Source organism: Echinops telfairi, unplaced genomic scaffold (genome assembly GCF_000313985.2).
Source record: "Echinops telfairi isolate 266 unplaced genomic scaffold, ASM31398v2 ScPeMD7_9;HRSCAF=40, whole genome shotgun sequence".
NCBI lineage: Eukaryota > Metazoa > Chordata > Mammalia > Afrosoricida > Tenrecidae > Echinops > Echinops telfairi.
In genome coordinates this window covers 98507315-98532276 of record NW_022103906.1, presented here as the reverse complement: position 1 = coordinate 98532276, position 24962 = coordinate 98507315, and positions in this window count along the sequence as shown.

The window sequence follows — 24962 nt, the reverse complement described above, 5'->3', positions numbered from 1 at the left end:
CACAGCAGAGTGGGTTGCCTCCAGGCACCTAAGGGGGCGGGAAGGATGCAGGAGCTGGGCTTGGTAACCCACCGAGCTAGAGCTGAGCGCCTTTGGGCTGAGGCTTATTGGCAGAGATGGCCCTTTACCTGCAAAGGTAGCAGAGGTAAAGAGCTTACCCTGTTTCCCCCAAAATAAGACAGTGAATGTATTAGTCTAGGTACTTTGGAGAAACAAATCCACAGCAACTCACGTATAAGAGAGAGTTTTATGCAAAGAAAATGTGCATCACGAAAACATCCCAACCCAGTGCTGCCCAAGCCCACAAGTCCAACATTAACCCATACCCAACACCAGTCCACAAAGTCCTTCACCTCACAAAACAGAGACAATAATGCCGACTGCAGGAGGAAAGCTGAGTCAGTGAACGAACAAGCATCTCAGCACTGGCAGGGGTCTCCACACGGCTGCTCCAGCACCCAGGGTTGCATCGGGATAGATCCATGCGGCTTCTCCTTGGGGATGTCTTGTAGGAAATCCATCTTGCAAGCTGAAGCAGGGAACTGCTAAGGCAGCTTCACCCGATGCAACCATCACAAAACAAGAGACCTGAGAACTAGAAAGGCGAGGCTTCACCACCCATTTATTCCTTCGCCTTTCAACCAGCACCACATGTGATTATCGGCCAGGCTGGCACAATTAACTAACTCAGTGTCTTATATTAATTTTTGCTCCCAAAGATGCGCTAGGTCTTATTTTCAGGGGATGTCTTATTTTTCCACGAAGAAGAATACGGTACACATTTATTGTTTTATCATTTATTATTTTATTAAAAGAGACCTCGCACTTCCTGTCTGCTCCAGCTGCACTGTGGCTAACAGTGAGCTGCGCTGCAGCACTACTGCCAGAGTCCAGAGTTATGGTAGCTTTGGAGGGCCTTATTTTGGGGGAGGTCTTATTTTCAGGGGGGTGCCTTATATTTCAGCAAGAGGCAAAACTGTAAGTAGGTCTTATTTTCGGGGAAACAGGGTAGTAACACTTGCTCAAGGGAGGCAGAGCCCCAGGGTCTACCAAGAAACTGTGTCCCAGGGGATTCTGTGCCTGAAGAGTATGTAACCTGTTGCATCTCTAATAAACCCTATGCTCGTGAGTATTGGCTATGAGTTCTCCATGCTGCTGCAGTGAGTTGATTGAATCTGTAGAAAAGTGGGGACCGTCGATGAGCTGCTGGATTTGGTGAACAGTTTGGAGGATGGAATCCTCTTGGGAATGGGCCTTGGACTGTGTCGTTGTGATCCCCCCCCTCCCCATGCCGTTTTCTCAAAAGGTTTCAAACACACACTCAGTGGAGATGGAAATGACAGGGTTTTGTGAGCTCTGTACTTTTTTTCTCTTCTTCTTCAGATTGGCCTGGTAATTCTTAAACGATTGTGATCTCTTCCAGAGATAGTCTTCTAAGAATTCTGCAGACTGCATTGTTTTGGTCACACTGACTAAATATGTGGGATGGCCCCAGCTGACTTGTGTCTCAGGAAGTGTAGAGAAGACTAAGAAATGGCCCATTCCATGGAGGCGTTTATACTGTGCCTTAGCCCCCACGTCTACCCTAAGCCAAGCCAGACCTGGGCTCATACTGGCTTCTTCAGTTAATACCTATGTGACATGACCATGGGAAAACTGGCTTATCTACTTGTTTTTATCTAAAAAACAGAACACTCACTGCCACCATGTTGATTCCGACACACATCCCTGTAGGACAGGGTAGAACTGCCCCTGTGAGTTTCTGAGACTAACTCCATATGGGAGCAGACAGCCTCATCTTTCTCCCAGAGAGCTACTGGTGGTTTCAAACTTCTGACCTTGAGGTTAGCAGCTCTGTGTAGCCTACCGTGCCGCCAGAGCTCCTTGCAAACACATCGAGCGCTTACTATGTGCTAGGCACTCACCGCATCACAAATGTTAACTGCATTTAATCCTTAGAACAACCCTGTGGGTCGTTACTGTGATCACCCCCTGTTTAACAGAGAGAAAACTGGGACACAGGGAGATGAAGTGACTCTCCCGGGATCGCCGAGTCAGTAGGGAGTACAGCCAGAATTTCAGCCCTGGGCTGGTTGGCTCTTGAAGTCATGCTTTTCATCATGGCACTCCCCTGAGCTTTTGGGAGTGTCAGCTTCGTAATCCATAAAATGGGGAGAGTAGGGGGAATGTGACTAATTGTAGGATTAGGAGCCAGTGGTTGGATTGATAAGAGAAATAAAACTCCCTGTGGAATGCTTAGCCCCGAGCCTGCCTCATGCCAGGGCTCTGTAGTAACCATTATCTCTACTGGAGTCGACTGGCGGCTAATGAGACTTGCACACCCATAATGCTGATACAAAGTAACATGTGGTGAGTGCCTTCACAGAGGGACTGATAACAGGGGTGGAAGTAGAAGCCCCGAGGGAGGACACTTCCTGCTGGGCATCTAGGATGCCTTTTGGAAGGGAGTGGGCAGAGGGGAGAAGGATGAGACCTGATGGTGTACTTGGCACACACTCTGGAAGTCGGTTTTGTTCGCGTGTTGTAGACCCATGAACAAGAGCTCTAAGAGAGTAAACAGCCCGGGGTTGAACCAGACGGGTAGGTTGGGCAAGGGTGCAGGGCAGATGGATTTCCCCGGGCTCTGGGCTGGGCTGTTGAGTTGAGCATGGGAGGAAGGGGGGGAGGAGTACAGGCTGGGCAGTCACTGTGGATCAGCAATGCTGTCCACTTCCGGCCACGGGAATACTTAATTCGCTTCCCATATTGTCTGTTTGTTCTCCTTTAGAGAATTCTCCCACATCTTTCTTCCAGTAGATTTCTAGATATACCTTTTTTTCCCCCCATGACTCATGTATTGAACACATCCTGTTTGGGGAAGTGTTGAGAGAGGAATTTCAGAATGGGTGATGTGTACTCCTCTTGGTAAATGGTGCCGATGGGCACTGGCTCCGCTTCTCTGCTTTCCTCAGGAAAACCCACCTCCCTTGGCTCTCTGTCTTTCTCTCCACCCTCCCCACCACCTGACCTGGTAGATGCCCATGGGAACCTTTCCTCTTGGTTCTAGATGGGTTACACACGACTGGTGATGCTGGGATTAATCCCATTAGAGATACTGCCTGGAATTTTGAACCTGCTGACTTACGTGCATGACCTTTTCAGTCAAACTGATGTGGCTGGTCTGCCTCTGTGGGGACAGCTGGCATTGGTGAGGCCTGTGGCAGGTTCCTCTGGACGGGCTGCCTTTCCTGCCTCTTCGTAAGAAGGGCTGAAGTGCCCTGACCTTTGGGGGCAGACAGCACAGTCAGTGTCTGCTACAGTGTGGCCTTTTCCTTGGGATGGCTCTGGTTTTACCCATGGCGTTGTGTTTTTCCTCTTCCTTCGTAAAAGTACTGTTTTCTCCGGCCTGTTCAGCTCTAACCATTGAAGTTGGCTATTTCAGACCGTCACATACAGGTTCCTGTGGGCACCACCCGAGGCCGGCCGCAGGCTGATTGGGAAGCTCGATGCCTTCAGGAGTGAAAGGGCAGAACAGAAGAGGGAGCGTTTGGGGCCGTCTCTTCCCTGTGGAGAAAGGAGTCTTGGTGTGGCCTTGGGCTGTGTGCTGGACCCACAAGGTCAACAGTTCCAACCCACCCACCAGCTGCTTGATGTTGTCTGCCCCTGTAAAGATTTAAAGGTTTATAGCCTCTGAAAACCCTGTGGGGTGCTTCGACGCTGTCCTTCAGAGGGAGTGTGTGTGAGTTGGAATTTACCGGATGGATGGCGGTGGGCTTTGGGTGGGGTCGAAGCTGTAAAAAGAACAGGCCAGCTGCGTTGTAGATCTGAGGAGCGGGTGTGGGGGTGGGCCAGGAGGCAGAGTGAGGAGCAGTGCAGAGAAGGGTTAAAAAGCAAGTCAGGCGGTTTTGCCAGACAGCTCTGACACCTGGGCCTGCCACGGGGTGGTACTTTGCCCTGGCCATGAGTAGTTGGGGGAAGAACTCGATTCCAGGTGAGGGCTGTTAGTTGGCTAGAACAGAGGTTCTTCACAGGGCACTCGTACTAGGGAATGGTGGGTAACGTCTGGAGACAGGTGAGGGGTGCTGCTAGCATCTCTGATCGCCAAGAAGGACAGAACAGTCTACCCCCCACCCCCGACCCCCGAGTGTTGCAGGGGAGGGGCAGGTTGTCAGGTGAGGGTGGCTGGGACGCAGAGCCAGGGAGCAAGAAGGGGACAGTCCTCTGCCCTCTGATGAGAGACAGCTGCTCTCAGGAGCTGCTCCCTGGTGGAAGGGGTCAGGACCTCACTGAATTTTTTTTTTTTTCAAGTTGGACAGGATGAAGATGATTAAAAATTTTTTTAGAAGGTGGCACATATAATCAAGTGCCATGCATTTAAAAAGTGTGATTTCAGGACAGTCGGATCTGTTAAGTTAAACAAGATGTTTAAAGGGTTGGGTTAAAATACAAATCCTCTTAAACTTCCTGACATGTTCTTTGCCTGTATTCTGCTTCGCTGCCCTTTAACCTTACACAGTGCAGAAATGCCGAATAACACTTTTGGCTTGCATTTTAATTACTTGTATGCTATGATGGGTAATAAATAAAACTCTTTGTGTTGACATAACAGCCCGGGGGCCATCGTGGGCTGTGTTGGACTACTAACCACAGTGTGGGCAGTTCAGACCCGCCAGATGAGGCCTTGTCTGCTGCCGTAAAGCCTGCAGGGGAGCAGTTCTACCCTGACCTGTAGGGTCACTATGAGCTTTTGAGTAAGTACAACATAGAATTTAAGTTTGAGGTTTCAAATCATTTACCTATATTTTAAAAAAGCATATCCCCCTATCTATAACAGTAGTAGAATTTTCCACCAGAAAAGCTAAAGAGGAAATTTAAAAATTGAGAGGATGAATAGAAATAAAAAAGCCTGGTGTGTTCTCCCAGGCAGGTGTTGTGCATGTGTATACTGTGTGAGACATGATGCATTTTACTCTGTAAGCCGTTCTGCCTCTCAGGTGTGGAACGACAGCTTATTTCTAGTTAACAGTGTTTGTCCTTCTTCCCATTCCAGCTCTCCAGGGAAAAGATGCTTTTTCCTTTTGGGGGTCTATTATGTGGACTACGTGTAGGTGTTGGCTTAAGTTCACCTGAAGGTCAAGAATGTATTGTATCTTGAGCGTGCTGTATTTGATCTGAGTGTTAGAAAGATCCTCTTGTGGGTGTTGTGTGTGAGAGGCAGGGCTGGGGGAGGGCAGGGGGCAGGCAGAAGTGCGAGGGCTGGGCCTAGGCGGAGACAGGACAGGGAGGACAGGGAGTAGGGAGCTGATATTGATCAGGGAGAGACTGGGTAACAGGAGGGAGTTCCGGGCACTGAGTGGTCATGGCTGTTGAGGAGAGTGGGTATCCAGGAGCAGGTTGTTTGTGGGTAGAAATTAACAAAAATGAAAAGCCAGTGCAGTTTCATAGGATAGTCTAAAAGTATTGCTAAAAATTCACAGCAACCTTTACCAAATAATTTTCAGCACGTGTTTCTTGCCCTATCCTCTGTCGTGTCTGTAGGTTTCTGAAGGCAGGGATCCCGCCTCGGGCACTTTTCCTGAAGAATTCTTGAAGATCCTTTGGTTTAATCCATGTCAAAACAGTTGTTTTTGGCGTCTTCAAGGGACTTAATTTGCTCTCCTTTTAAATTTTTTTTATTTTTTTATCTGGGGGACAAAAAGACATCTGAAGGCACAGGGGGTAAGACCAGGACTGGTGGGTGGGTGGCAAAGCTTCGCAATGAAATATGTGTAGCTCAGCTCTTGCTACTCTCGAAATTAGCAGATACACTGTTGAGAAAGTCCCTTGCCACAGCTTTCCTGGTGTTTTTCTCACCAATGGGATTTAAAATTTTCCTAAAACATCTTTCTAGTAAGCCCCAGGGATCATCCTATGTCTTCTGAGAAAATCTAATCAAGATAAAGTGAACCAGGGACATCCATCAACTGTAGATAGAGGAATGGACTTTGAGCTCACTGAATCGTAGCCCCAATCTAAGAACAAGGAGTTTGTAAGACATAATAGCCCTGCTCAGCACCTACCCGCCCCCCACCCCCCATGAAGTGCTCAATGAAGAGATGGGTGCTGTAGCAAAGCGTGATGAAGAAAGCAGGTGGGGCCCATACATCAGAAATAATAGCATCTGGGGTCTGGGGAGTCAGAACCAACTGGAAGGTACTGAACAATAGCAGACCTTTCCAGAGTGATTGGGGGGTTCGAGTTGCTGACCTTCGGTTTGGCAGCCCCGCACATAACCCCCATCACCAGGGCTCCATCAGAGAGAACGATTGTAAGATTTCTAGGAATAATACCTGGCCTGTGGTAGATCCTCTGTACATGATTTCTTAATCACAGTGTTTTCATACTGTGTTAGTCTGGGTATTTTAGAGAAATCCACAGAAACTCATGTATAAGAGAGAGTTTTATATAAAGGTTAAGTGCCCATCAAGAAAACACCCCAACCCATTGTTGCCCAAGCCCACAAGTTCAACATTAACCCTTATGTCCAACTACAATCCAATTTATCTTTCTGCCCTCCGCCCTTCAATTAACCCCACCTGTGTTTATCGGCCAGGTTGGCACAATAAACTAACTCACATACGACTCTTTTATCCCAGTTATATCTTACAAATCTGGCTAGATCAGAACATGTATACTGTTACAGATAAGAGCTCAAAACACACGGAATCGAGAGCAGATAAACCCCTTAGTACGAACGAGGGGAGCAGGGATACTAGGAAGGCAAGGGTGTGTGTGTGGCGGGGAATAATGGAAAACTGATGACAATGACAGGCGTATAGTCCCCCTCCTAGGGGATGGACAGCAGAAAAGTGGGAGAAATGAGACAGTGGTCAGTGTAAAACATGAAAGAAAAAAAAAAGAATAATGTATAAATTATCAAGGGCACATGGGGGAGGGGTGGAAGAAAGAAAGGGAAAAATGAGGAGTTGATCCCAGGGGCTCAAGTAGGAAAAATTTTTTTTGGAAAAGATAATGAAAACATATGGTCAGATGTGTTTGGCACAATGGATGTATGTATGGATTGTGATAAGTGCTGTAAGAGCCTCCAATTAAAAAAATACCATAAACTGAAAACTCAAGTGCTTCTTTGAATTTAATAGTTCATCTTCAGGCCTATGGTTTGAGACTGAAATGTCTGTGTTGACTTGGGTCAGCCACTTTCTCTTTCAGTTTCATTATTTGTGAGACCAGAGAGTCAGAGTAGGCGATTTGTGGAACTCCTGAGAAATTGACAACTTCAATTCTTACCATCCTAAGTTTTTGTGAACAAATGTGCTTGTTCACGACCTTAGTGACCTTCAGTCACATCCAGGAAAGCATTGTCTTAGCAGATGTTGCAGGATCCTGATCATGTATGTTCAACTTTATGTGGAAGCTGTTTTGTCCCTTGGGTTACTTAAATGCCTTCTCCCCCCCAGGTAGGACCTTTTCTGGTTTTCAAGGATGCCTTGAGGGAGGAAAACGCGGGCAGCTGAAAGCACTGCAGGTCTACGCACAGTGTTGCCTGTAGGTGGGTAGGAGGCGCAGCAGAAGCTGTCGGGCAGCAACCCTTGAGTTAAGGCGGGTACGATACTTGTTTCCACCATCTTGGGTGGCTTTATTGTAGAATACTTTACATATACTCGAATCCACTGATTCTCAGCGTGCAAGGTGGTGGGCTCCGGGAGTAAATAAGCATCGGCACCCCCTCAGTTATGACAGGACATTTCCATCACCCTGCAGATGCCCTCCTGCTGAGCTCACCTGTTGGTGGTTCTAGTGTTGGTAGTTCTGGGTGGTTTTATTCTTGATTCCTTAGAATTGTCTGCAGAAATGAGATGACTGCCTTTCTTCCCTGCCCTTTTCTTTTGCCCCTTCTCTGTGACAATTTCTAAGATCACCCATGCAGCGTTGAGCAGGAGTGGTGAGGGTGCCCTCTGGGGTTCGTCTTCAGGGGGATGCATGCAGTCTTCCACCAGCAGGAGCATGATGTGAGCTGCAGGGGTTTTGTGCAGACGCCCTGACCAGGCTGAGGAAGTCTCTTCTATTTCTGGTTTGCAGAGAGTTTGTAGTTTGTACCAGACGGTGGGGTGTGTCGTTTTGGCCGTGTCTCCAGTGCATGGGCTCAGACGGCCGTGTGGCTTTCCTTCCCAGGCTGTCAGTAGGGAGCATGGCGTCTCTGATGCTGTCCCTTTGGCGCAGAGGCCCAATATGTGGGGTAGCCCAGATCCCACGTCACGTTGGGATGCAAGGAGGAGCTGTGCTGTATTCAGGTCCTGTCAGCTACCCCAGGCCAACAGTCACTCCTCCGGCCCTGCTCGGTTTGATTACACCGCAGTTAAGCTCTTCACTCTTACTGGAGTTCTGGTAGAGCAATCCCCTGTGTGTGTGGAGATAATAATAAGCAGTGTTTCTGTAGCCATTAGTTTGTGCCAGACACCGAAACGATACACGTTTCTTTAATTTCATGACTACCCCAAGTAGGTACCAATTCTAAGGAATCGACCAAGTGTAGGTAGACTTTCCCTTATTTAACAGCCGAGGAAACGGAGGTCCTGCTTCTTAGAAGGTGAGAGAAGTGAATTCCACATCACTTAACATTAACCGAGTACCATTTGCCTGGTCACGGTGGGTGGTGTAGTCAGGCTGCTAACTGCGGTCCGCAGTCCGAAACCACCAGTGGCTCCACAGGATAAAGATGAGACATTCTGCCCCCACGAAAGGTTTCCAGACTCGGGGACCCACAGGGACTGCCGCATTCCACCCTATGGGTTTCTGTGGCTCAGGATGGACTCGATTGCAGTGAGCGTGGATGAGTTTGGAACTGGTCCAAAGCTGTCCAACAAGAGACAGACATCCAGGTGTTCAGAGAACACGGACCTGAGAGCTGACAGCACGCTTGCAGTGACGTTCCCAAGGCCGCACAGTCGACGAGGTGCTGGGCTGGATTTGAGTCCACGCCTCAAGCTCCCAGGTTGAGTTCTTCGGGGTGTTTCACAGAAAGAAGTTCAGCGAGCATAAAAACCCACCAATTCCTAGGCCGGGCGGACACTGTTTCACAGCCCGTCAGCACAGATGTGCCTGGTGCTTCAGAACGAGGGTACAGACATTCGCTGTCTGCAGCTCAGCGTATTCCCCAACGAGGCCAACACTCTTCTCTATAAATTCAGCCTAGGTTCAGGAAGATTTTGAGTAATGATGCTTCCGAATTTGTGTTAGCTCAGAACACTGTCTGCCTGAGAGTTAGCTGGGAGACATCTGCAGCTGAGCCATTCTCCTCGTGCCCCTCGGTGTGCTAAGCGGTGGCCTGATTGGCTGAGCTCCTTATACGTGGTTGCAATTGAGTGTCTGCAGACCTAGGTGAAATACTGACTTAACCACATGTTCATGCCTCGGTGTAAAAAAAAAAAAAAAAAGCTTTCATTTTTTCTTTATCTGCATTCAATTCAAACGACATTTCCTGAGGACTGCCTTTGACTGGGCGCCCTGGTGTTGGTGGAGGGTGTTCCAAGTTGGGCGCTCCTGACCGTGAGGTCTGCGGTTGGAGACCTCCTTGGGAGGAAGATGGGGTGCTGTGAATCGGAATGGGCTCACTGCCAACTGATTTTTTTCAACACCCCCTCCCCCCTAGTTCTCAAGGGACTTTCCATGGATTCTTTTATTAAAACAAAAAATAGCGAGGTACTGAATTGTATAAAACAAATGCACCGTCTCACCTCACAGGGCTTACAGTATAATCAGAGCCGTGCCAGCAGTGCAGCTGTGTCTGACTGCACAGGAGAGGCAGGTGGTTTTTGTCTTGTCCCCCGCCCCACCCCCGTGGTTCTAGACACACTGGTGGCCCTTAGCGCTGGTTTCTTCATGTGGGGAGGGGAAAAAGAGGTGAAGATGCAGTGTATATTTACTTCACAGATACTCAGTGTTTGCTTCTGCCTTGGATGCCCAAAGTCCCTACTCTGAGCTGCAATGAAACCTTTGATGGTTTTGGCCAGACGGTCTCGGTAGGCGTTCTTTTTGGACTGTGGCATTTGGGGACCGCTCGCGTGTGGTGGTTTATAGATAGAGACCTGACCCAGACCAGGGGAAGTTCAGACTCGGTCCCTGGCTGAGGTGGTCTGTGGTTTTCCCTGCACTTCACCTCTGCCAGCAGGTTGGCTGCGCTAGGTAAGTTTCATTGGATACGTGCATTCTGGTTTTACAGTGATTTCTGAAGATCTGCACCCGGAAGGCCCCCGGCCGCTTAGGGAAATGGGATGTTGCACACTGTGACTAGCCAGAGCGGCTGGCAGCAGCTGCGTCCAACTTGCTGGTGATGGGGGCCCGAGCTGCCTTCAGCCTGGCCTGGAAGAAGGCTGTGTGTAGGGGGAGAGCGTGGGTCCAGTTTGTGAGCCTTCATTCTGAAGCCACGGGTTCAGGGACTGGTGGCCTGCCCGCCAAAAGCCTCCCCGAATACCAGGGGAGATGGCAAGAGAAACCAACGTCTGGTCACCATTTTATGTCCTCCCTTGGGTGTCCGTCGCTGCTCCAGCTTTCCCTTTCTGTCTTCCTTACGGAGGAAAATGAGCCCTGGTTGCGCTTGGGTTGGGCATTGGGCTGCCAGCTTAAAGCTCATCATCTGCTCTGCCTGAGAAGGATGAGACAGTGAAGAAGGACCGCTTCGAAAACCTAGGCCGTGTGGCCCCTGCCCTGTGCGATTGTGCTGAGGCAGCCTTGACTGGCTGGCAACACATCAGGGCGGGAAGCAGCTTGAGACGGCATGTGATTGTCAGCTAAGACTGCTAAAGGTATAAGATCTTGGAGTGCAGGGACTCCCACTTGCATAAAAACAACACAAAACGCTGTTTTCCTGGAAAAGTGAGTATGAGCAGCCTCGGGTGCTTCGGTTGCACCGGCCCTGAGTGGCAGCGCAAATGATTGTGGAGGGAAAGCACCTGGTGTAGCAAGGATTTGTACGTTTGTGTCCAAGAACAGGACTGTTCGGCCTTAGTGAGCCTTGCAGATATGTATATGTATTAGCAGATCAAACTCATCCTTGGCTTACGAGCTCAGCTGGATAGTGTGACCAGATCAGAAGAAAGACCCCTGAAATGATACGTTGTTCAAAAGCACTGGCGTTGCTGTAAACCATGCAGGTGAATTTAATTAAAATACTTCCAAGATCTAGCTTTGTTTTGCAGGGAAGGGTCAGTTAGCTCTGACTCGCAGTAAGGGTAGAACTGCCCTGTGGGTTTCCATACCTCACCATTGATGGGAGTACAAAGCCTCGTCTTTCTCCTGAGGAGGGGCCGTGGTTTCAGACTGCTGACCTTGTTGCTAGCAGCCCAGGGCATGCCCACTGTGCTACTAGGGCCCTCTAGCCTGGTGAGGACGGGCTTGAGGAAAGGGTACAAAGCGCCCTCCCTCACAGCTCACTCACCTGATTTTGTGTCACTTTCTTCCCCTGCTGAGTTACGGAAGAATGAGGGTTGAGACTGGGCTGTGTTCGCCACCAGATCCCCGTTGCTCAGACTTGTACCTGGTACATGCAGGTTCTCAAGAAGTCATGCGTTTTGGTGACAAGGTGAGGTGGTCATCTACCTTGAAAAGGACCTGGAGGTGGGGGTGGGTTAGGTGGTGAGGGACTCCTTCTAGACTCGGAGGCAGGAGACTGGCAGGTGTGAGGCCCTGGGCTCTGCCCCTGGTGAACTGCTTGACGTAGGGCGATTCTCTATAGTTCGATTAAACTAAACCAAAATAAGGATGGGACTCTGGTTAAAGTCTCTTCAGGCTGATACTTCAGCTCTGAGTATCAAAGAAAAAAGCCCATAATAATACTCTGACTCATAGTGACCCTACAGAACAGAGTAGAACAGCCCCTGTGAGTTTTCGAGACAGCACCTCTTTACAGGAGTAGAAAGCCCTGTTTTTCTCCCATGGAGAGGTTGGTGGTATCGAACAGCTGACCTTGCGTTGTAGTTAGCAGCCCAATACATAATCATCACACTTCCAAAAAGCCCGATTTCAGTCATTATGAACTCCCCAGGTATTTAAAACCAGGGATCTTACCCAGCATTTGATATGCATGCTGCTTTTCAGTAACACACAGTACACTGACCAGGCGAGCAAGCCTGTGGGCATTCGTTTTCCATCACTCAGCTGTATGTAGGGTTTCATCCTGACTTCTGAATGAGAAAACAGAGGATGTAAGCTATCTTTAGTAACTGGCAGTACAGAACACCTTTCTTTTCTGCCCTGATGCTCATCTTGGTCCTGATCAACACATGCAATCATTTATTCCATAAGCACCCTTCGGTGTTCCTGCAAAGGTAATGGCTTCCATACAAGCCTGTGGCGTGCTGATGTGTGCAGAAAACTCGCCCAATGATGCTTTTAATTGGGAAGGGTCCTGTGCCTGTCAGCAGTGGCTCTACACGTGAGTTTTGATGGCACAACCCACGCTGGATCCAGTTCTGGGGAGGCAGCTGCTGGGAGCCCTGCATTTAAGGGGACGTCCTTACCTCTGCCAGGAACCCAGCCAGCTTGCAGTGGTTCCAGGTTGTCAGCTGCCTGGGAAGTCTCAGGTGGCCAGCCTTCCCCATCTGTACCAGGTGAGTCAGTTCGGGGACTCTAAACTAGGCAGCTGGGAAATGCCACTGAATTAGGATGTTGGCTGCATGGTCCTGCCATTAATTCCTGTTCATAGTTGAGCTTTTGTTACTGAAGTTCCTCTTTGGATTTGCTGAGGAGCCCTGGTGATGCAAGGTCAGCAGTTGATCACCACCAGCCGCTCTGTGGGATCAAAATGAAGCTTTCTGCTCCTTTAAAGGTTAGTCTCAGAAGCCCACAGGATTGGGTCTGCTCTGTCTGCCCAAGGGGTCCCATGCATCAGAATGAACTCGATGGCAGTGAGTTTGGTTTTTTGCTTTGGATTTGGTTTATGGATTAGTGGTTGTATACCAGGCTGCTAACTACAAGCTGGGCTGTTTGAACCTACCTAGAGGCCCCATGGGAGGAAAGATCTGGTGGTCTGCTCTGTCGCGGAAGGTCGTTCTGAGTTGAAAACAGGCTTGATGGCACCGAGTGACAGGACTTGCAGCTGTTTTTGTGGAAGGGCTTTTTTAAGGCAGCAGGGTTGTGGGGTGTGGGGTATGTGTGTTTTCAAGGCCTCAACTCCCACCTCTCGCTTATTAGAGCATGTATCTTTGATCTTCAAAGGATTTTTTCCCCCTTTAAATAATTTCTTTGGGGGCTCTTACCGCTCTTATAACATTCCATGTATTAATTGTATCAAGCATATTTGTACATATATTGCCATCATCATTTCCAAAATATTTTCTCTTGAGCCCTTGGTATTAGCTCTTTATCCCCCTCCCTCCCCCACTCTCCCACCCTCATGAATCCTTGATCAGTTATATTACTGCTATTAATATTTTGTATCTTACACGGTTCGTTGTCTCCCTTCACCCACATTGATCATTAAAGTTTATCTCGTCCTTAGGTTCAGCATTCTGAAATTTGGGAATTATACCAAATCATTAATTATGAGATAGTGTTTAAGAAGGTATTTGGCCAGTGCCAGGCACCGAGCTTGCAATGCTAACCCCTTCCTACACTTTTATGGTCATGTTCTCTTTAATTTAACTCTGTCTTTGGGGTTTGAAATCTGGCATTAAACTTGACTGATCCAGGAAGCTGTCACTGTTGGCCCTGGTCCTGCCCCTCCCCACACACGTACTCGGATAACCTCTCTGTTATGCGCTCTCCTGGCTTTGAGGCATAATTATGCTCCGCTTATCTAGAAGTCAGGCTTTTAGCAACCTTTGCCATCTGGAGTGTCTCTGGGAACTGGAAGTCATCAGAGGAGGCCTCTGCCCTCGAGTCCAGGCCAGACGGTAGACATAGAAGGAAGCAGTCTGTTGGCAGGAGGAGCAGCTGACAGCAGTAAAAAGGGGCAGGTGGCACCGGGAAAAAGCCCAGCAGAGGGGGGGATGTTCAGAGGAGTGGGCAGTAGTTGGTTCTACATTCCACGAAAATCACTTACAGCAGCAGTTCTCAACCTGTGGGTCACGACCCCTTTGGGGGTTGAATGACCCTTTCACAGAGATCACCCAATTCCTAACAGCAAAATGAGTTATGAAGTAGCAACGGAAATAATTTTATGGTGGGGGGAGTGTCACCCCAACATGAGGAACTGTATTACTGGGTCACGGCATGAGGAAGGTTGAGAACCACTGACGTAGAGCAGTACAGGTGAGATGGGCTTTGGTGCTCTGAGTATTAAGGTAGAGTTCATGCAACATTGTCGGGAAGAAAACAGGAGCATGTAAAATTAGTTTCTCTAGATTCTCCACAAAGTTTTAGAGGAAGAAAAACAACTCTTGGTGTTTGGTGCCCTTCTTTCCCCCGACCGTTAATTGAGGTGGGACTCCGCAGTTGTCAGGCCTGGGCAGAATGCGGGTATGTGGAGGCCCTCTGTCCTCAGGGCCTGTGAGGCCGGAGCCCATGGCCTCCATCTGGTTTATTCCTGCTCCCTCCTTGCCAGGGGACTTTTGGAGTTTTAATCTTGTTTGTTTTTAAGGTATGAAGTAAGTCTGGTCGCACCAACCTCAGAGGGTTCGTTGAGCATTTGGTGAGATGGTGGTGAAGCGTCCGCTCCCCAGGTGCTCCGGGAGCGTGTTCCCTTTCTCCTTCCTTCCAGTCGACTGTGTTTCCAGCAGTCGCTTCCATTCATGTCCACCCGTCAGTTATGTGGTAACTTTCCTGATACCATTTGACATGCATGTTGTATATTGCAATTGGGTAATAAGCTCTTCTTTGTTGGGGACCCTGCCCTTCATCATGGTTTTTGAGTCTCTCCAAGTTCTCCCCCAGTGTTGGTGGTTCTGATATGAGTCCCGTGTGTAACAGAGGCTGGCTCTCAGTGCTCACCTGTCACAGAGAACTCCCACGCCCCTGCATCCTAAGGGATGTCATTAGTTTTAAGTAATACTGTCCTTCGGCTCTCATAGTGTTTTCTTCCTGTGATGTGCAGAGGGCCTTAGAGGGTCTTTTTGTTCTAGCACAGATTTCAGTTGATCCATCTCCTGGACACACTGTGCTTTGTGGTGGGGCCAGCCCCCACGGATTGAGTTGTTGTCACTCGGCCAAGCTCACACAGCCAGTTAGTGGTGGCACCAGGCTGGGACTTGGGGTTCTTGGGTCTGTGTGGCCTAACTTTCCTCTGTGCTGCACTGATGGGGCTTCCTATCTCTTTCTTCCTGCTGAGGTGGTTTCCCTCTCCAAGTTCTACCCTAGAAGACCTTCAACGTGGAGTGAGCTGTGCATGAACTTGGTCTGCTAACCAAGGTCTGTGGCTTCGCCTTGCCCTTTAACCTCTCTCTGCCTGCCCCCATCTAGCCTCCCGGCATGTCTGGGATGGTAGTGGTGTCTCAAGAGGTTACTACTTACAAATGTGACCCACACCTTTGGGCTTGCCCTACACCCACACTCACGGGGAATGATTTGAGGGGCTTTGGGAAGGTCTACCACAAACACCTCCCCCAGGATCTGGCCAAGCCCGCCCTCTGGGACGAATCTTCTTGAGATGCGTATAGATGCTTATTCCCTCTGGGTTGGACAGGAGAGGCTGGCTTGTCTGTGGCTCTGCAGGCTGGAGTTTATGGAGCGAGCAGCCTACGTGGGAGTCTGGAGGAGTGCGTGAGGCCGGGTCAACTAGAGACAGTCATGTATGTATAAGAAAGAACTTGATATCAAAGAATACTTGGACACTAAGAAAATACCTCAGCCCAGTCCAGATCAAGTCTGTAAATCTGATATTAACCCAGAAGTCCATACTAGCCCAATACTAGTCCATAAATCCCTCTTCAGACTCACGTAGCACATGCAGTGATGCAAAATGCAGGAAGACCACAGGCCAGTGGGGGTAAAGTCTTGTGGATCCAGTGGTGGTGGAAGCATCTCCAAGCCTCTAGCTAGCAGGTCTCAGCAAAGCTCCACGTGGCTTGTTAACAGGAAGGTGGAAGCAGAGAGAGAGGGAGGCCTGCCTCTTCCAATGGCAGGATCAAGAGAGAGGAAGTTCCCAGAACCCTCATGAGAAAGCCACGCCCACAGGGAGGCACCATCAGGCTGTGACCTGATTGACAGGCTAGACTCCACCCCTACACTTATGTATCAGGTTATGTAACTTCTACAAGGCGTGACCTCTCACAGGCTGTGTGGGGCTGGGGAGGCAGGCTGTACTCCCAGGACCTGCCCTGCATGTGGCATCCCTGAGCAGTGGCTGAGTGCCAGTGTCCAGCGTCCATGCCTCTGGCGTTGGCTGAGGAAGAGTTGGGTGTACTGTTGCTTAGTGAGAACAGTGCCTCTTTGGAGCAGACGCGGTGCTAAGTTCTCAGAGGTTCCTCTTGGCTGCTCTGCGCAGAGTGACAGAGGTTGGCATTGAAGCCATCCTCTTGAGCCCACCAGAGGCGTGCTGTACTGATGGTGGAAGAAGAGTAGACTTTGATTTCTGGTGCCAGCTGTACCACTTTCCCGCCCTGACTTTTAACCAGTTTGTCTCCTCTCCCGAGCCTTCGTTTGAACATTTGTAAGATGAGTGTAATAATCAGCTGAAATGATCCATCAGTGGCCTCCCTGAGGCCAGAAATGCAGTTTTTGTAATTTTCAGCACTGGCTGTACTGCCTGGCACGGAGCGTGACACCAGCCTGTGTCCTGTCCTTACTGTACTGAATCAGCCGTGCCGTTGGACCCGAGGCTTCACGCTCGGTGCTGGGAAAGCACTGAGCCCTGGATGCACGCAGGAGCTGGACATGACTTTGGAGAGGGGGGTGGGTGTGACACAAGACACACCCTTGTGTCGTCAATGCAGCCTTGTGAGCTTCAGACACCACGTGGGCCTTGTAAGGTGTAGTGTGTTTCCCATCTGGCCTAGAACTACAGTCATCATCTGGGACAAAGTAGACCTGGGAGTCCCCGTGGTTCCAAATCTCTCTGGCAGCAGATTTTCTCATTTCTCGCCCTCGGAGCAGCAATGGGGGGTGGGGGGACTTGAACCACCGGTGCACAAACCACTGCACCCTCGCAGTTCTCCCTGCTCCCCCAGTCCACAGCAGGTACAACAAGGTGGGATGCACTGAGGGGACCCCGGGAGCGTGCCGTGAATATGGAGGCCTTGCGTGTAAGCTGAGTCCATGGTTGAAGATGATAGCACTCAGAGAAGGGTAGCAACTGCAGATCAGAACAAGGTGGTGTGGAGGTCTCCTGGCTTTTGAGATGTTCTGTCTCTCCCGGTTATTCTGATCAGCACCCGCTGGAGGCAGATGGGAGCAGAGAGGTCAGATGAAGTGAGGCCATCAGGGGCACTTCATGGGCAGAGCACTGTGCCCAGCATGGCAGTGACCCTGAAATAAGCCACAGACTGGACCCTCACACAGCTGTTCAACAGTGAACTGTGGAACAAGGCCGAGGGCTAGCTTGCTTTGCTTGAAGAGTTAAGAGTAGAGAACTTCAGGACTCCATTTGGAGGGGGTCCCGCGGCTTGCAGGAACGCATGCCAAAGACACTGGTGTGGGAGCCCTCCCAGTGGGTGCTGAAAGCCTGGTGATCCATCTGGCTGAGTTTGGTGGACCGCACGAGCCAGGGTACTGGAGAGTCCTGGCCCTGGAGAAAGTGTGAAACTCAACGAACAATTGTTATGGCCAGTGCTCTTCATTGAGTGGTTTTTGTGTGTTGTTGCCCCCCTTCCCCTTTTTCCTGGCTCTTTGGGGTTAAAGGGAATGTGTGTTTTATAATTTAATAAAGAGTGCATTATATCTGATTTTCCTCTCTGTCCATGTATCTGCTGAGCGCTGGGACTTCGAGAGTTTTGGGAGGAGGTCAAGGGAACAGTGGGAGAAGGCAGTTCACTAAGGCAGACACTATTCCTTAGGACTTCCATTTGGGGGATGGAGAAACAGAGTTAAGCTGAAGAGGAAGTTCGTGTGGAAAGTGGAACACTTCCGAGACCCAGGGAAGGGCTATCAGCAGCTTCCCCTCTACAGAGGCATGACCACAGATAAGCAGACAGGGCCGGAGGTGCATCGAGAGGAGACGGACCCACTGAAAACTGTGGGCTTTCACACCTCAGCGTGTTCGAAACCAGGGGGTGTGCCGGCACCTCTCAGTTTTACTCTTAAAAGAAAATAAATTTTCATCTGTAAATCATCGTTTCTTTCATCAGTTTTTGTAAGGAGCCAGACTGTCTTTGGGGGGGACCAATGCGTAGATAAAGAGTGTTTGCCTGAAGAACACTTGCCCCTAGGAAGCTGTGATTGAGTCCTCTACAAGGTCAAGAACCATTCACACACAGGGCCAGTGCTGTCTTCAGAGAACTTGTGGTGGGCAGGTGGGGCAGACAGGTAGCCTACAGCGGTGACAGCGGGGCCGTTAGGGAGCTGGCCTTAGGTAACAGGGACAGATGAGAGGTAAAAATAGGGGAAGAATCGGTGAATTTAGAAGATTGCTTTTGGAAGATATTTAAAGAATTGAGGCATACTTTTAAAATTGGAATCAACTTGTGCCTTCTGTGCCCTTCTGCTGTAAAATACAGCATAGTGATCGGCAGTGTCTTTGCAGTGAAGGACTGAATGGTCACAGGGTAATTACTAGCTTCCATGGCATGAAAACGTTACATGTGTTTAAAGAAAAAAGAACGATCTGAAGATCGTTTGGTCTTGAAAAAAACTCGCAGGGGTTTTGATGCTCGTGCTTTTCAACAAATGGAAAATACACAGCACCAGCGTGCACACACAGACACACGTGCACCGGCACACGGTCTCACCGAGCGCCCTGGACAGGTCGTTGCTGCTGAGTGGGCCGCAGCGTGAAATGCTGTCAAGGTTTGAAACTGATCCTGTGAAGGCCGTGATGCCACTGGGTTATGCACTTAAAATGACAAATCTGTTTTTTTTACATCAATAAATACATTTTTTAAACTACAGACTGCCCACCCTCCAGACCAAAACCTATGACTCTTACACATTCTTGTGAGTGGTTTCATCACATCCCATTGTATGAATAGTTCACAGTGTATTTTTTAACATCTAAAAAATTATGAATTAGGTGGGAGTAGCACAGCCTTTTGAAAGAAATAGTGAAATGGAAAGTTAAGAAACATTTTTGATGCCCTCTGTGATTTTCAGAATCCGCTTAATTGAAATGTAATCTACCTTGGGTGGGATTCATCTAGATGAAGTGTGCAATTTGTTGAGTTTTCTTAGATGGTAGCCATGACAATCAGACTCTAAGGGAGTCCTCTCATAGCCCCTCCCTTTAAATTCTGGCACCCGGCAGTCATTGGTCTGCTTTTTCTCAACCTAGTTTTGCCTTCAATCACTGCCAATGGCGTCTTTGCCCACTGATAGAGGCCCTATGGGTCAGGGTAGACCTGCCCTTTTGAATTTCTTAAACTGTAACTCTACAGGAGTAGAAAAACCCTTCTTTCTCTTGTGGTTTCGAACTGCTGGCCTGCCAGTTAGCAGCCCAGTGCATAACCACTATGCCACCAGGCCTCCTCTTGACTTTCTCGCAGCTTCATCTAATGGTACATGTAACCCTTGGTGTCTGACTTCTTCCATCCGTTGTTGTGTGTATCTGTAGGTCACTCCTTTTTGCCGCTGAGTATTACTTGATTAAGTGAATGTACCACCACTCGATGGCTGCTTGGCGTCCTTTTTGTTTACCTGCAGTGAATAAAGGTGCGTGAAGAGTCATATACAAAACTCTTGGTGAGGCATGTTCTACGTTTTGCGTTGAATAACGCCTAGGAGTGGGCTTGCTGGTTCATGTGGCAAGCATATGCTTGGCGTAAGCATACTGCCTTCTAAAGTGGTTTTTATACCAATTTACAGCCCCCTAATAACGGACGAGAGTTCAAGTTCCTTCACATCTGTGTCAGCACTTGGCATTGTCATTTTTAGCTCTTTTAGTGGGTGGGTGGTGGAGTTTCATTTTGGTTTTACTCCACATTTCTTGGATAACTCCTGCTGTTCTGTACTTCTGTATTTCTTGGCCATTTGTGTATCTGCTTTGATCTGTGTGTCTGTACTTCTACCATGTGTTTTTTACTGTCACGAATTTTGCATTAAGAGAGTTAAGGCTCTAAGGCAGTGGTTCTCAACCTTCCTAATGCCGCGACTCTTTAACAGTTCCTCGTGTTGTGGTGACCCCCCCAACCATAAAATTATTTTAATTGCTACTTCACTGTAAATCGAGCGACCCCTGTGGAAGGGTTGTTTGACCCTCAACCCCACAGGTTGAGAACTGCTGGTCTAAGGAGTGTTGACTGTCTCTGGAAGGGGCTGTTAGAGATGGAATACTATCAATCATCTCAAACGGGATTCTAGGTAATGTGCTCTGTGAAGTAATGTCGCAGGTATCTAGGAGTTGGGATAAATCCTTCTTAAGAAAAGTTCCAAAGGGATCCAGAGCCTATGAGTTAAAGTTTGTGTGTGTGGAGTTTTAAGGAAATGATCGTACGTCATCTTGTCATGAAGGTTGGTTTGATGTAAGTAAACCCTGGAGCTTAGAGCAGTCACATCCGGGCTCTGTGCTTGTGGTCATAGAGCTGGTCGTTGATCGCCTTTGAGATGAATTCAGATCCCCTCGCAGTGTTACAGAGGTGGGAACGCTGTCAAATTATGATGGGAATTCGGGGTAGAGCTGGCACCTTAAGGTTCCCAGAGATTCTCCAATGTTTCTGCAAAATCTGTACTTCTTTTAATTTCTTGTTATTCAAACATTAAAAACAATTAGAAGGTTAGTATTGAAAAGCAAGGTTTATTTACATGCTAGTATTGCATCCTCTGAACTTGAAACATTGGCAAAGCCCTGAGCTATGGAAGTGCACGATCACCTGACTCATCCGAATGTCGGTGGCACCTGAGGTGTGCAGGCAGGCTTGTTCTAAACTGGGGTTCAGGTTCAAACTGGAAGCTCTCCAGTGATAATAGCCCAGAATTCAGTTGTCTTTAATGCCCTTATTTGAAGAGGAAACCTGTGTAGACCAGAATTCATAGAAAAGCCAGCGCCTTCCTCATCAGGGACACATTTGTAGGACCAGACATGTTCACTGAGGTAGCTGGAAACAAACTGTTCTAGGAGTCAAACTGTTCTAGACTAGCAAGCTGTCTGCTCATAGTAATGAGTTCATTTAAAGAATCTTTATTCATAAACCAGGGGGGGAATGACGTCATTGGGGCATCAAGGTTAACAGTTGGTGTTTGGCATGTGTGTGATGTGCGTATTCAGGCAAAGCTGCCCAGTCAGTCATGCAGAAATAAACCAGCGCATAACACATGATACCGTTGTACACGGGGCTAGCAGTTAGTGACCGTGCGTTTTGCCCCTTCTCTAACATACGTGAGGCAAGGACTGCATGACAAACTTAGACATTCGTGGTAGAGGTTTGAACAAATTCCTTAATAATGTCAAAGCTTTTTAAAACTCGTTTAAATAAAGAACAGCCTGAGCCGTTTATAAAAGAAGCATGTCTATGACCATCTGTTTCTATTTATATGTGCAAATCAGAGTTTTCTCCGTCCCGATGACTGACTACAGCACTGAGGTGGAAGTGGAGGCCTCCACTCTGTGCTGCCAGTTTCACATGAATGAAGCGCCTCCCGGTTCTCATGGATTGTTTGTGTGTGTGTGTGTGTGTTAGTTAAACAGGGCCATTCATGTGAGCAACTTTCATTCCAGCAGAACACCTTTGGATGCATTCCATGCAAGAGCGTTGTTAAAGCAACAGCACCGAAACCCATGACCTTGTGAATGAGCCAGGGTAGGATTCTTAGCTATTTCTCTCTACAGATTTAGTTCTTGTCCCTCCCTTTCCCGAGCCATCTGCTCCAGCAGCCAAGTCCTGTTTGCCCTACTTACTCTCCTGTTTGATCTTCTGCGTGGAGCAGATAGCTCTGAACCCATCTAGTAATCTGCTGTGCTGCAAGATGTAGTCACAGCGATTACCCACTTCATGAAATTGCCCCAGGGTCTAAAAGGTTTTATCAGCACATAATCCATATCACATCCAATTCACTAGTTCAGTCATATCAAGAAGAGTTGCACCATCATAACCACAGTTGTAGAGCCCTTTCTTTCTCTGTACTCATTGTTATTAGCTCCCCAGTTCACTCAACCTCCACTGCCGCATCCCCAAGAAATTATCAGTCCAGTTACTATTTCTATAGACTTACCGATCCTGAATTTCTTATACAGAAAACAAGCTAACAACAATAATAAAACAGAGGAAAACCTCAATCAAAAAGAAAGTAGGAAATTATTAAAAACCAGAACAGATTTAAAATGATCAAAAGGGAGATCAAATGATAAGGTGTTACATTTTAACCTAACTGTAGCTGCCATAATGGACTCTACAATGCTCTCTGCCTGATAACAAGGTTATTCACATTCTTCAGCTATGGTCAAAGGGGGGTCACCAGAGGCCAAATCCATCCACTGGTATCCATAGCGTTCTGCAAAACAGGTTTTTCACAATTTAAGCCCTGATATCATTCCCTCCTTCAGATTTGGCATAAGGTCCTTCTGTTGATGGTGTCATTAATTTAGCCAACAGTATAGAATTGAAAACACCATTGAGAAAAGGACATCCAAACCTTGTACAAACCTTGTACAGCCTTAAACTCGTCTGTGCCTGGGCCCTGGACACCATGGGGGTTGGTGACAGCCAGACTTTCAGTAACACTCATTGGCAGTGGCAGAGCCACACCTCTCAGGTGAATACATATCATAATAAAGCAAGGAGGTTGCTAAGCTAGTATGTGGCAGTTCCCTCCAGGTTTTTTGCATAAACGATCAGAGCAGTTGTGCATGGCTTTGCCCATCCACTTCCAGGGAGCGTTTTTTGCAGGTGCCAGGTGAGATGCAGAGGTAAGCAGGGTCCCTGTCTGACAGCCTTTCCCTGATCCTCGGGAGCACAGTAGACAGAGGTCTTCATTGCTCCAGGATGTTCCGTCTCTGAAAGCAGAGAGTTTCACGTTCCTCGACAGTCATCTCAAACTGCCCACGGATAAGCATCACAGGGAGATTTCAGGTTTTAAAATTCACCACCACCCCTACACACACACCTGCCCCCAAGAGACAAGGAACTCTTATCTTTGAACTGATGATTGCAGAAATGGCACACGACGTCATCAAGGAGTCGGCTAAGAGATTCGAACTACCAAGGAGAAAAGGTGGTGTGTGACTTGCCTTTCCTGCTTTGCTAGCGTGGTTACTACCCAACTTGTTGCTCACTGTGTGACGGTGCAGCTCCTGGGCCATCGTTCGCAGCGCACCCCTGTGCCCATAATGTGGGAGGTGGGCAATGCTGGTAGGACCACATTTGTGTCTTGGAGTAAGGGATTCTGATGTATGCGCTACACTTCTCCCCATCTACCTGGAGAGACATGCTGGCCAGGGGAGCACATGGAATTCTTCAAAATCATGTTCTCCCTCACCGACTATGTGTTTCTACATTTGGAGCAGACTCGTTGGTTGCTGTGGAGAGACCCGGCCCTGTGTAGAGTAGAGCAGAGTAGAACCGCTTAGGAGAGTTTCAGGGTGGTGCTCTGTTTTAAGCTAGCTGCTTGCCAGGTTTGTCTGCCTAGGTGCCTTTGAGTGGGTTTGATCTGCCAACTTTTAGTAGTTGAGTGCTTAATCCTGTGTGCTACCCAGGAACTCCGTGGAGTGGGAGTAGTCGACCCTTATATACAGTGTTAATAGCTCTTCTTTGTTTTGAGAATTTCAGGCAAATATCTTTGTTTCTTTTGGCTTATGGTCCCTATCTTCCCTCTTTGGGAAATGGCTGGAAGACACTTGTTTGAAAGAGAATGTGCTCCCAGAATTGCCCATGTGGGTCTTCCAAGAGGAGAAATTACACACCCAGCCAGGGCCACAGTATCAGCCTGCAAATCGTGCAAACTCTGCCAACACCCCCTCCCCGGCGTGCCCGTTGTGTAAACCTTCGTAAATCAGATCAACCACCGTATCTTTCACAACTGCTTCGGTTGTCTGGAGCAAAAGCATGTAGCTTACACATTCACGTTTCTTGCTGGACTGTGCGGACTTTGTAGGTTATTTTCCAAGCAGATACAATTCCAGTCTGAAAACAGAATCGCTTCACTTGGATGCCTTGTATTCCCCACCCCACGCGAAGCCTCACACATTGCACTTTCAGTGTTGTGTCTTTGTCTGCGCACCTCAGTGTGGAGTGTGGGCATGTAGGTCAGCTGTCTTTCCCAGGGAGCCGTTCTCTCGGGATGGGAGAGGATGCTTGCCTGTCTCTCTGCAGGGCTTGCGTCCGCTGCCTGGCAGGGCTGCAGCTCCCCGTGGTCTGCAGGCAGAAGTGTTTCATTAGCCGGGAGGAGACCGTCCCCAGCACTGCAGTCCAGGGAACTGGTTCCAGGCTGTGTTCCAGTGGATAGCTGGGAGATTGCAGCCTCTGGACCCCTTCATTGTGGCAGCCTGGTGGCACCTTGCTGTTCTGCTTGTTTCATTAGCTGGGGTTTTATGTTGTCTTTTCTTTGGATGGAAAACAGACAAAGTAAAACTAATGGTCTGAAACCCGTCCTTGGGGAAAAGCACTCACATCCCCAAATGCTGAAAATAACCAGCCTTTAAGAGATCCTCTGAAACCCCAAGGAAGTTCAGAGCCGCCTCAGCCAAGGACTGTTGCAATTCCCACCCCTCCCAGCTGTGCTTCCCGGGAGCACTGACCTTGCCCTGTCCATGCCGTTCCCCCACCCCCCTGCTCCTTGTGTCTGCCTCAGTCTTGCCTCTCTCACATACCATTGTAGTGCACCCGAGGACCCTCTCACCTGACCTTGCACCTTGTCAGCTCCCTGTCCTTACTCCAAATCCCTGTGTAAGTGAATTTTTCCCGAGGACAACATTGCTTTTGGCCAAAAATCTTAGGGGAGGTGGGGACCTA